The 11,908-nt window shown below is 43.5% G+C and overlaps 1 non-coding gene across 1 annotated transcript; it reads left to right on the top strand.

Moving 5' to 3' along the window:
* The first annotated feature begins 795 nt into the window (after positions 1-795).
* On the top strand, positions 796-958 carry LOC114784971 (U1 spliceosomal RNA). Its single transcript, XR_003748975.1, has one exon. It is a non-coding gene; the product is annotated as a U1 spliceosomal RNA (small nuclear RNA).
* Positions 959-11,908: the final 10,950 nt, after the last annotated feature.

Here is an 11,908-nt window from a genome sequence, read left to right as displayed (position 1 = left end):
GAAAAGATATTTCTTTTATGGACAATTCTGAATTTGTGTATAAAGCTCATAAATTACATCCCACTGAATTAGTGCAATAGAGAAGGCTGTTTTAAAAAACATCACATTTTTATGACAAATAATGCATTAAATCATTAAATTCAAACAATTCATTTTTTTTTCCATCACTATATGTTCCCACAGCATGTACATATATTTCTACATACTTTGCACAGACAATTTGACAAATGATTAGGAGCAGCTGAGTAAATTAACATACAATATATTCTGTTAATATAGAAGGCTGGTTTAAGACTTTCTGTAGACTGTTTTCAGGGACAGCACAGTAAACCTCTGTAAAATGGGTTCATAGTTATTTTAGATCAAGGTGAATGTTCCCATAGATGCACTGAGCTCCAATAATTCAACCATCACCTGCACCTGTCTGCTCTGACCAACCACCTGCAAGTCCACACAAAGGTGTGGACCAGCCTTTCTGCATCAGAGAGGGATGAAGAGCATGAGATAGAGCCTGGCAATTTCGAGGTGGAGAAATGAAAATTGATGGTTTTTACCATTTGAAATACAGGATATGTAGTAGAATGAAAAGATATTTCTTTTATGGACAATTCTGAATTTGTGTATAAAGCTCATAAATTACATCCCACTGAATTAATGCAATAGAGAAGGCTGTTTTAAAAAACATATATATTATCGAAAAATAATTTCTTGCCCAAAACAACATGTCTGTCAGAAGACGTTAAGGTTCATTTAGATAACAATTTAGCTACTGAAGAACTACTGAATGCATAAAATATACTTACCTGGCAGGGGAGATACCGTGATCAAGAAGGCGGTTCACCCAGGGCGAGGCTCAGCCATTGCACTTCGGCTGTGCTGACCCCTGCGAATTCCCCAAATGTGGGAATCTCGACTGCATTTTTTTTTTTTTTTTTTTGGGGGGCAGTGGTGGCCTAGCGGTTAAGGAAGCGGCCCCGTAATCAGAAGGTTGCCGGTTCGAGTCCCGATCCGCCAAGGTACCACTGAGGTGCCACTGAGCAAAGCACCGTCCCTACACACTGCTCCCCGGGCGCCGGTCATGGCTGCCCACTGCTCACTCAGGGTGATGGGTTAAATGCAGAGGACAAATTTCACTGTGTGCACTGTGTGCTGTGCTGCTGTGTATCACATGTGACAATCACTTCACTTCACTTAAAAAGTTTGAATATTTTATTACTTATTTTATATTTATTAAAAAGTTTTATTACTAGCACGAATATTCATGTATAAATGAATTGAGGAGGTCTGTTAACCCTAATTTAACGGCACTATGCTAACTCTACACAACTTACTCAACATATTCAATTCATTAAACACTAAATATTGCAATGCTGCCTACTCACCCCAAGAGGCGTTAGAATTTGAAACGCTACTCTAATTGAACAAACTGATTTACAGCTCTGGTGGAGGTGGCAGGGTGGGCCACATACAGTACAGGCCAAAAGCTTGGACACACCTTCTCATTCAATGTCAGGATTGGCTCCAGGTGCTGTTTCCAGCTGTAGCCTATCCGGACGGCTTTGAAAAGCCTGTGACTCCACCCCTCTGTAGCGACAGTATTTTGGTGAACTCTGTTGTGAACCTGGTAACCTATGAGTGTAGTTTTTCAGTTCTGGCAATCGCCACACTCCTGCGGGCTAGTTTGTGTTTTCCCCTTTATTTCCCGTTTTCAGCCATCGTGCCTTGTTTATTTGTGTTCCTTTATTGTTATTAATAACCCCTTGTCCCCAGTATGTCCTGCCTCTGCACTTCCTTCCCCTGTCAGGCACGGTGGGCGCCAGCAGGGAGCACTGGAGTCGGGAAGATCTGCGGCGAGATTGCGATGGGACCGGGAGACGAACCCCGTATGATGGTTGAGTGTTATCTTCCCAGCAAGGCTAGGTAGAAGCGTGGCATGCGTTGCCGTGTGATGGCGTGGACCCCAGGAGAAACCTGGAAGTGGCAATGTCAGCAGGTGAGTGGGCGGAGCGAGGACGATGGCGTCGGCAGCAGCGAGGAAGTGACGTGGGCAGCGAGCGCAGAGGATGCGACCCCCACAATCTTTGCCATGTCGGGCTAAGAACTCTGTGCTCTGCTGGCAAGGCTCCCCGTGGGCTCCGCCCATTGCGCCCGTCCACGATCGTTGCGAGGTCTGTGGGGACCAACGTCACTTCCGGTGGTGTGAGGACCATGAGAGAGAGTGGAACAGCGAGGAGGAAGATGGCAATGTGGGGGTAAGCTGATGGAAGAGGGCATCAGGAGGTCGCCAGCCAGCAACTGCACTGCCAGGACTGGCCCAGTGGGAATCCGCCTCTCCAGCTCTGGTCACCGACCCGCCTTCCCTCTGCCCGGACGTTCCCCAGCAAAACAGCAGCGCAGTACCAGCGCCCTCACCTGCTGTAGAGGACATCCACCACCCTCCACGCCACATACCCACCACCATTTCCAACCACGCACCCAACCCCGTGTGGGACATCCTTCTGGTCACAGGACCCTTCAGCGGGGCAGCAGGTACATGCCAGTCTTTTATAACATCCTGTGTCATGTACTTTGCTGCTCTTCCCTCTCTTTCAGACACGGACAAGATAACCACCATCCTCACACGTCTGGCTGGGTCAGCATGCCCTGTGGCAGCATGGAGAGGCGGACAGAATGAGTTTTCGGGACTTCCTGAAGAGACTGAGGGTGGAGTTTGATTGGCCAGAGCCTGAGCCAGGGATCAAATTTTGCCCCACGACCACATCCAGCACCAGTCAGGATCCGGGGCAAGAAGGCCCAGCACTGGCGAGAAGGTATGCCTCACGCCGTGATCCAGGCTGTGCCCCCTGAGGAGGTCCCGGAGAGCCCAGAGAGGGACGGACCCTCTCTTTTCTGTCTGTCTCTGTGTGTGTGTGTGTGTGGCTTATGTGTCCGTATGTCGCTCCCCCTTCCCCTCTTTTTGTCCACCAGATTTTGTCCAGCGGAGCACCACAGAGCCCTCTGGGAGGCATGAGGACCCAGCTGGGACAGGCAGGAAGAGGGCCTGCTTATCCCAATAGACACAGAAGGGGCTAGCCGGATAGTCTGGCAAAATCTGGAGGTTCCGGGACCGGGACTCTGCCAGAGTGGATGTGCAGCAAGAGGGGCTGCATAATCCCAGGAGGCACCAGACAGGGGTGTCGTGAACGGTCCCGGAGGCTCCTGGACCGCCTCCCTGCGCGGTGCAGGGAGAGAAGCTGGCCGCTCTGCCAGCGTGGATGTGCAGCAAGAGGGGCTGCATAATCCCAGGAGGCACCAGACAGGGGTGTCGTGAACGGTCCCGGAGGCTCCTGGACCGCCTCCCTGCGCGGTGCAGGGAGAGAAGCTGGCCGCCCTGCCAGCGGGGACGCACAGCGAGAGGGCTGCATGGTCTTAGAATACACCAGCCTGGGGTACATTAAACGGTCGCCGGACGGTCTGGGACTACCTCCCTGCATGTCAAAGGGATCGTGCGGAGACAGGGACCACGTCAGGGAGCCAGCCTGGGGGCCCGGGGCCGCCATGCGGGACCACGTCGGAGAGGCAGCCAGAGGGTCAGGGGCTGGCAGTGGAAGGACACAGCAAGGCAGGAGCCCTGTGGTTGCCGCTGTCTGCCCAGCCACCTCCACTGATGGTACTGCGGGGGCTCTGAGGACGGAGTATGTCCCACCTCTGCGCTTCCTTCCCCCGTCAGCGCGCCAACATGACATTCAATGTTTTCTTCATTTTCATGTCTATTTACATTGGTAGATTCTCACTGAACGCATTAAACTATGAAAGAACACAATGTTGAGTTATGTCTTTAACAAAAAAAGGTGAAATAACTGAAAACATGTTTTATATTCTAGTTTCTTCAAAATAGCCGCCATTTAATCTGGAAACACAGGACAGGTGTGGACTTTCACTGAGACAAGCTTAGTGAGGTGAGACCCTCTGGTGGGCACATGGTGCCAGGATATATTGTATAACATGATTTGGGGAAGAGATTGTTGTGTTACTCTGCTCAAACTTTTCAACAAATCTTTTGCAATCACTTTGGTTTCCAGTTTCCCTTATTTACATATATAAAAAAAAGGGTATATACTTTTGGACTTTCTTAAAAAAAAATACATACAAGTACTCTCCCAGGAAAAAAGAAACTCTACAGCTAAAACCAAACTTATATGAAATATATATATTTTTATAGTAGCTGGAAAAGAGGATTCTATCTTTCATTTGTCAGTATGGCAGAACAATCATAAGACCACCTTCTCTAAAGAGCCCATACCATCACACCAAATCCATACCAATTATTGCAATATAAATTGTAGTATTCTAAATAGAAGATAGTCTCTGAAGTTGGAGTGCAGGGAATTGCAGATATTTTTCAGCGAAATACCTAAATGAATATCTGTATTTGCTGTAGTTTAAATTATTACAACTACAGAACAAAGCACAAATATTATTTATTTATTATTTACAAATATTATTTTGCCCTGCCCCTCCTGGCTCTGTTGGGTCTCTAGCAGGGGATGGGGGTCCTTGGATCTCTGGGTTGCTGGGTCCATTACCTGGTCTGCACCGGCCCACTGGCGATGCCCCCCGCGGGCTGCTGTATTGTAGCTGCCCACTTCCCCCCTCCGGGGTTCACCTGTGCCCTTTTCAAGGTGGGGGCCACAGTTGTTCCTGCGGTGGCCCTCTTGGGACTCCCATGCCCTGTGGGGGTCTTTGGATGTCTATGGCCTGTGTCTCTTAAATGTTGGCTTCATGTCTTGGTGCTGTCGCTCCCCACAAACACTATTAACCGCTTACGTGGAGAAACCTTGTGGGAGCATTCACACACTCAGGTGTGCACCCACGGCTACACATAAGGGCTCACACAGGTGCACAAACACGTACTCACAGACACATTGTCTGGAGGAGCTGAACATGTCTTTTTTTAGTAGTACTATGCGCTGTTAAATAACATTTAATAGTCATTATTGACTGTGATTTATACAGAACTTTCTCGTTGCGGTGTTATTTTCTGCTGCTTTTTTTTGTCTGTTTAAGCAGATACAGAAGCAGATGGTTGTTGTTCATTCCCTATCCTCACCAACCATACAGAAGGATAGAATAAAAGCAGATTTTTATAAAATATGGAGAACATCTGAACTATTCATGATGATTTGGTGATAACTCCATATGTGCCCTTGGAATTAACATATCATGGTCAAAAAATTATTTTGTCAGCCATGGTCATGCTACATGCACTGAAGGCAATGGGACAGATGTTTAATTTATATAAAACAGAGGCCCAAAACACAAGCAGATGCCAAAGGCATGCAATAGTCATTTCTTCATTTACAGAGCAATTTAAAACAGCATTGGTGAACTAAAGTGCTGTGCAAACAGTAACTTATGCAAAAATGATATCAACAACTAAATGTTTAAATGTTATCAACAGAAAAGGGTTTACAATTCATAGATCCTATAAAACCAATAATACCTAATCATAAGCACAAACACCAGGGCAGCACAGCCATTTTGTTTATCCCTCTTGTTCAGTTTTTTTTTTTCTCGGCTGCTCTCCTGGATCATCAGTCTGGTTGATCCACATAAATGATTTGGCAAAACATTTATGCTGGATGTCCTTCCTGATGACATCCTCCCAATTTTTCTGGAACCGGCACCGAGAAACGCATGATCATGTGAATCCCCAGTGGCTGGGTTTCCTTTATGCCTTTATTTAAACAAGAAAAAATATATTCACAGCATCCATTAACCCAATCACCCTTTGGTTGACCTGTGCCAAGTCTTTTTTTTTACCCACAGATTTTTGGTCCCTGTTCTTGTTTTGTATTCTTTCACATGAAATGTTTTTCTTTTCAACATCCAAGTGAAATGCAGCTTAGAGGCTGAATACTGTTCAGTTTGAAAATAGAAATTCAGTCAATGAAATGCATTGAGACATGAGAGTGATTGGCCAAGTAATGCCACCATAATACAGCACTACTTCTATGGTCATTACATAATTACCCAACAGGAGCCGCTGCAGCTGACTTCAACTTGTGACAAAGCTCTAACTTTTATAAAAAACACTTTACGTTGGGTTCAACATAACCTGTTAAATAAAAAATAAAAAGTCAGTACTTGGAACATGATAAATCCCAGTATTGATATTTTATTCATCCATTGCTGAAAGTAAACAATTCTCACCAAAACAAGAGTGAAAACATATTTATATTCTGCTTACCTAAAATGTCTTAATCAAGCCATTTTGCTGCTTATGACCAATAAATCTAAAGTCTAATGCTCTATGTGGCTGTAATTAATATGTTCTTTACAGTCAGTTCCCATTAAACGCCGCTGGGTGTCACTGTTGCACTTTTCTATTTCAGTTACCATTTTTCATGTCATTTTATTTGAGAGAAAGGAGCAAGAACATGTTAACATACTTCATAACCCCACCATAACCTCCTTTACTGGAAAAAATGTTATTTGACAGTCAATGTCAATTTAGTCAAATCAGTCAAGGTGACAACACCCAAATCTGATGAACGAGCAACGTTTGGATGCACAGCTTAACTTTAAGGTGGGAGATCTGAGATGCCATCTGTCTGCAGTTCCCCCACGCCTTCATTAACACACTTAGCTAGCTAAACGTGTCCTCTGTGCCTTTTTCTTAATTTCGCAAACTTGCTTTGACCGTGGTGATGACTATGTGACTGCATAGATGGTCTGGCTGGTGGCCAATCGATGCTCCCCAATCGGACTGACATTGATCGGGGGCAGGATAGATGGACACCTCCATTTTGATTTCTGCAAAGGTCAAACAATGTCAAGGTGGCTCACTGGGTATAAAAACAACAAAACACAGAAATCAATATTTTCTAGTATTGCTCTTTGGGGTTCAAAGAATCCAGCCAAATTAAGAAATGTTATATTTTAGATAGCCTTCATGTCTTTAATCTCGTTACAGCTTTTGATCCTGAGGTCTGTTTGTACATCTGCATAAATTTTTTTTATTTGTTTTTAAAGCATTGAATGGCTTGAATGCAACCTATTTGTCAGGCCTTCTCCGTTCTCTACCCCGTTCTTCAGGTCTTCAGACCAGAGCCTATTGTCTGTTCCTCGGTCACATTACAAGCACTGAGTGAAGTGATTGTCATTGAGATACACTGCAGCACAGCACACGGTGACACGTGTCCTCTGCAAAACGTATCCTCTGCATTTAACCATCACCCTTGGTGAGCAGTGGGCAGCCATGACAGGTGCCCGGGGAGCAGAGTGTGGGGACGGTGCTTTGCTCAGTAGTGCCTCAGTGGCACCTTAGCTGACCAGGATCGATCCATAAACGGCGACAGGGCCTTTGTAGTGGCCGCCCCACGTCTATGGAATGACCTACCAATTAGTGTCAGACAGGCTCCGTCAATCACTGTGTTTAAATCTCATTTAAAAACTAACTTTTACACCCAGTGTGACATGTTTTTTGAACAGTGTTCTTATGCAGTGTCTTAAAATATTTTATGTTTTATTCAACGCCATGTTTAATTCAAACTGCTGCATGTTTCTCTTATTTTATTTTATTCTGCTTACTTTTTTCTTTAATGAACATTTTGTCCATGTCTGTCCTGTTCCTGGTAATTTAACTTATTTTTCATTTTAATGTACAGCACTTTGGTCAGCTCCTTTGTTGCGTTAAAGTGCTTTATAAATAAATATGGTATAGTATGGTATGGTATGGTACCTGTCCCCAGTGGTCCGGATAATGGGCAGATGTTTAGAGGCATTTGAAATTATTTTTGGAGAAGTACAATCTCCAAACAATGCTCTTTGAATGCAGGTATACAAGGCAATTAAATGCTACAAAAAATTTAAATGCTAAAGGTGAAGATAAAAAGCAACTCAGTTCCAGTGTCAGATGGCATAAATGGTTGATGGACGTTCCACAAATGTCATCACACTAGACACTGAAAGGTTTGCCATTATCGCAAATTGACAACTGTACATTACTTTGTAGCTGAGTTTGTCAGGAAGGTATTGCCTTCAACATGTTACAACACAATAAATACGTATGCACACTGTTTATTGTGTTATTTTTGGTACTGGGCTGCACTGCATCTTAATGTGTTAAGCTGAGAGTACCACAATTGTGTCTTTTCTGATGCTGTCTGGTCAAGTGGTGTTTCTCTGGCTGTGAGGGATAAGACGCTATATCAGGCTGACAGAAAGATCGTGACTAATTCCAGTGCCCACTCGGCAAGAAGACGATGTGGAATATTTTCCAAATTCCTTATCTTCAGCATGGGTAATGAACAGACATGGATTCCTTTTGATGATTTCCCTAAACATCAAAGTTAATCTCAACTCTACTCATCTCTGGTATCAGACAGACTTGATATTGCGTGATTCTAAGTCAATATAACCCGAGGGCGGGCTTTTCAAAGGATTAGTTCAGGTTGTCCACTCACTGATGTGAGATGATGCTCACAGCTCATGCTTTGGCATGCTGAGGGTGCCCAGTAAATGCTAACAACTGCAAAAGGAATGTTTTGTCCCCCAGATTCATGGCATAAGTGTCCCAAGATATTTTTTGTCCCGAGGTATTTCTACACCCCGTCTACTTACACGTCTACTTACACGAGTGGGGCAGTGGTGGCCTAGAGGTTACGGAAGCGGCCCCCTTAATCAGAAGGTTGCCGCCAAGGTGCCACTAAGCAAAGCAAAGTCCCCACACACTGCTCCCTGGGCGCTTGTCATGGCTGCCCACTGCTCGCTCAGGGTGATGCACAGGTTAAATGCACAGGACAAATTTCACCGTGTGACAATTACTTCACTTTACTGTACTCTTCTCAGCACCTTCCTGGTAGCCACTTTGATAGCGTGTTAGTTACAAAAAAAAGAAACAAAAGAAAGTGAAAAAAATTATGACCAACATAATGTAATTAACAGTTCAGGTGATTTTTAAAATTGGTAACAATTATTTTTGTAAACATTACGCTAATATATATTTCCAACCTGGTAGTATGATTGGCTGAGGAAGATCTGATCTGTCTTCTTTAATTAGTCATCTTTCATTTCTTTTATTTTGATTAAGATTTTGAGCCTTGTGGCAAATACCAAATGCTTTTAACTAATTTACTGTAGCCTGAGATTAATGGTAGATTACTTACACAAAGGGTCAGATTGTCCAACCGTCACTCTATCTGCCCTGCCAGTTTTTGTCTCCTGTGTTTGGTTGCCTTGTCCCCCTTTAATAAACTCTGCTTTATTATACACTTGTGTCTGGTTCCTCTGTCCCCTATCGTGACAGACAATCAGACAATGATGAACACGTCTGGTGTTCATGATGTCTGGTGATGGGGAAGCACTTTACACAAAAAATCTGGATATTTAGGGGTGTGGCACAAGACACAATTAGAGAACAACTATGGATCAGTCTGATTGTTCATTAAATCCTAATAAGACCCGTGTCGTTTTTTTTTCTTTAAATATTAACACCTCTCAACAATCCCATCACTTCATAGAACTCCAATACACTCCAGCACTTTCACTTTCACTCCCACTTTCAATCACTTCAATTACACATATTTTATGTTAAAGACATAAAAGTGTAATATTTGGTTATGTTTGCAATGTTTGCATATTGGTAATCATTATATACTTGCAATATTTGCAATATTGTGGTCTGTAGCAGTTGCCCAAGCATTTCACTTCATATCATACTGTGTATGACTATGTATGTGACAAATAAAATTTAATTTTAACAGTAAAAGAATGCCTATCACGTTGACATTCTATGATTTGCAGTGGGCACACCCTATGACTTTCCTCTGGTGTGTCGATAGAGGATGGCATGGATTTTTTATATCCACCTCTAAGAGAGCCCTGGCCCCAGACTGGTCATACCTATGAAAATTGCCCTGCTCAGCAGCTACACCTAATACGAGCTGTCTCTATTTATTGATCTACTGCCATGTCTGACATTAAATCTGAGCTGGAGCAGCCAGTTTATGTTTTAAAAGGCACAACACATTACTGCCATCACCACATATATCTAATGTCACAGATGCAAGGTGACACGCATTTGGAATGGTACTCTGTACAAAACTTTCATGATCACACACACTTTAACCTTATCCATTAGTGATATTGGCTTTAAGAACACTAAGATTCAATAAAAACACACATTGATTCAGTAGCTTGTTTGGACATGACATTTTTTGAATATACAAAATGGCTATTTTGAAATAGATTAAAATAGGAAGTCTCTTAAATCAATGGAAAATGTATAAATACAGTATCATACTATCATGCAAAGCTGCATAACCCTAGAAATATAATCACACCTCATGATTTTTGTTCTTTTTCTTTTTTATTATAAGAGACCATAGTCTACGCAGCAAATAGTCGGTTCTTTCATGAACCTGCAGGTGTCACTCTGGAGCTAGACAGAGACGCCCATCCTGTCATTTTTATCTCTGCTAAACATGTAATCCGCGTGAGGAGCCAGGTTCCTGAAAAGAAGCCAGGGCTTCAAGATCTTACATCAGAGATGGTTAGGAAGTGGGACCAGATCCAGGCAGAAGCACTTATGAAGAAAAGTTTCCTTGTCAGCCTTGACCTCTCTCTGCAATCCTCATTATCTGGCCAAGAAGACCGATTACATCTAAAAGTAGGAAATGGAAAACAGCCTCAGTCTCAGGGACTCAATGCTACAGAGGAGTCTAGGTCAAATTCGGCAAAGTGCAAAAATTGTGCGTGGTCTCATGAAGTGCCATGGGTTGCATTCTTATTCCGGAAACCGAGAACATTATATTGTCTCATAACGAAGCCTACAGAACTGCTGGGCGGTAAATGTAAATGTAAAGATTAATTACTCCCAAATCTGGAGAACGGCAATCTGAATTGTTCATTAATGTGTCTGTAATCACTTCCACATTAGTGAAGCCGAACAACACAGGAAGTGGATGCTTCTGAGGAGAGTTGTAATTACTGTGGTGAATTAGGATTGGATTTGTCTTTAATAGTGTGTTCTGATCCAGGCGGCTGTAGTTTCATGCAGGCTTGTGCCACCAATCAGCTCAGCATGGACACCAGCTGAACTTCGCTTTACGGTCACACCACAGCGCATATGTTCTGCTTGTTTCTAATGTGAGGACATCAAGGGTGACACAAGCAACCCATAATGAGTGAAAAAGAGCTGACTACTCCCTCAATATACAATAAACACCCATCAATAGCCTGTTTAGAGCCACATATTTCCAACTTATCATGGCCCAGCCTCACACCCACAAAAACCCACCTTCCAGAGACAGTATCAGTCAATTTGGAGATCCATAAAAGCTACTGTAGATTATAAGGGGAGAAATTTGTAACCCATCATGCATTATGGGTTACAAAAACTGTGTTGAAGCAACTGTTGTTGGTGTGTGTGGTCCTATTCTGGAGCAATATTATGGGCGCCTGTGTTTTGTGGTATGTGAGTGGGGGCGGTTTCGCAGCATAATTCCAACCCGCCGTGGGGCAAAGTGGGTGTTTTGTTTACAGACGCTTTTCTAATTTACTGTACGTTTACATAAAGCCCCAGCAAGCGCATCGTGATCCCCCTGTCACAGATGGGAGGGGACTTTCCGTGCCGAGAACAGGGTGGAGAACATGCTGTTCACCCCACCGCTGTGCTGACAGGGTTATTTTGGGGTTTAGAGGGAAGGATTTGGGCTTTTCTGATCTTTGTCAGACTGCACTGGTTTAGCATAACAAACACATCAAAAAAAGGAGTCAACACAATGCATGTAACGTCACCAGCTTTCATTCTGTTCAGCAAATGCACTTCCTGTTGTGTAGCCACTTACAATAGGGAATTTTAGCAAATTAGAAAACAATGTATTTCATTTTTTGCATTTTGTTTATAAGCGTGAAATGTTGTAAA

The sequence above is a fragment of the Denticeps clupeoides genome, chromosome 2, assembly GCF_900700375.1.
Source record: "Denticeps clupeoides chromosome 2, fDenClu1.1, whole genome shotgun sequence".
In the NCBI taxonomy this organism is placed as follows: domain Eukaryota; kingdom Metazoa; phylum Chordata; class Actinopteri; order Clupeiformes; family Denticipitidae; genus Denticeps; species Denticeps clupeoides.
This window is presented reverse-complemented; position numbering and strand designations above follow the sequence as displayed.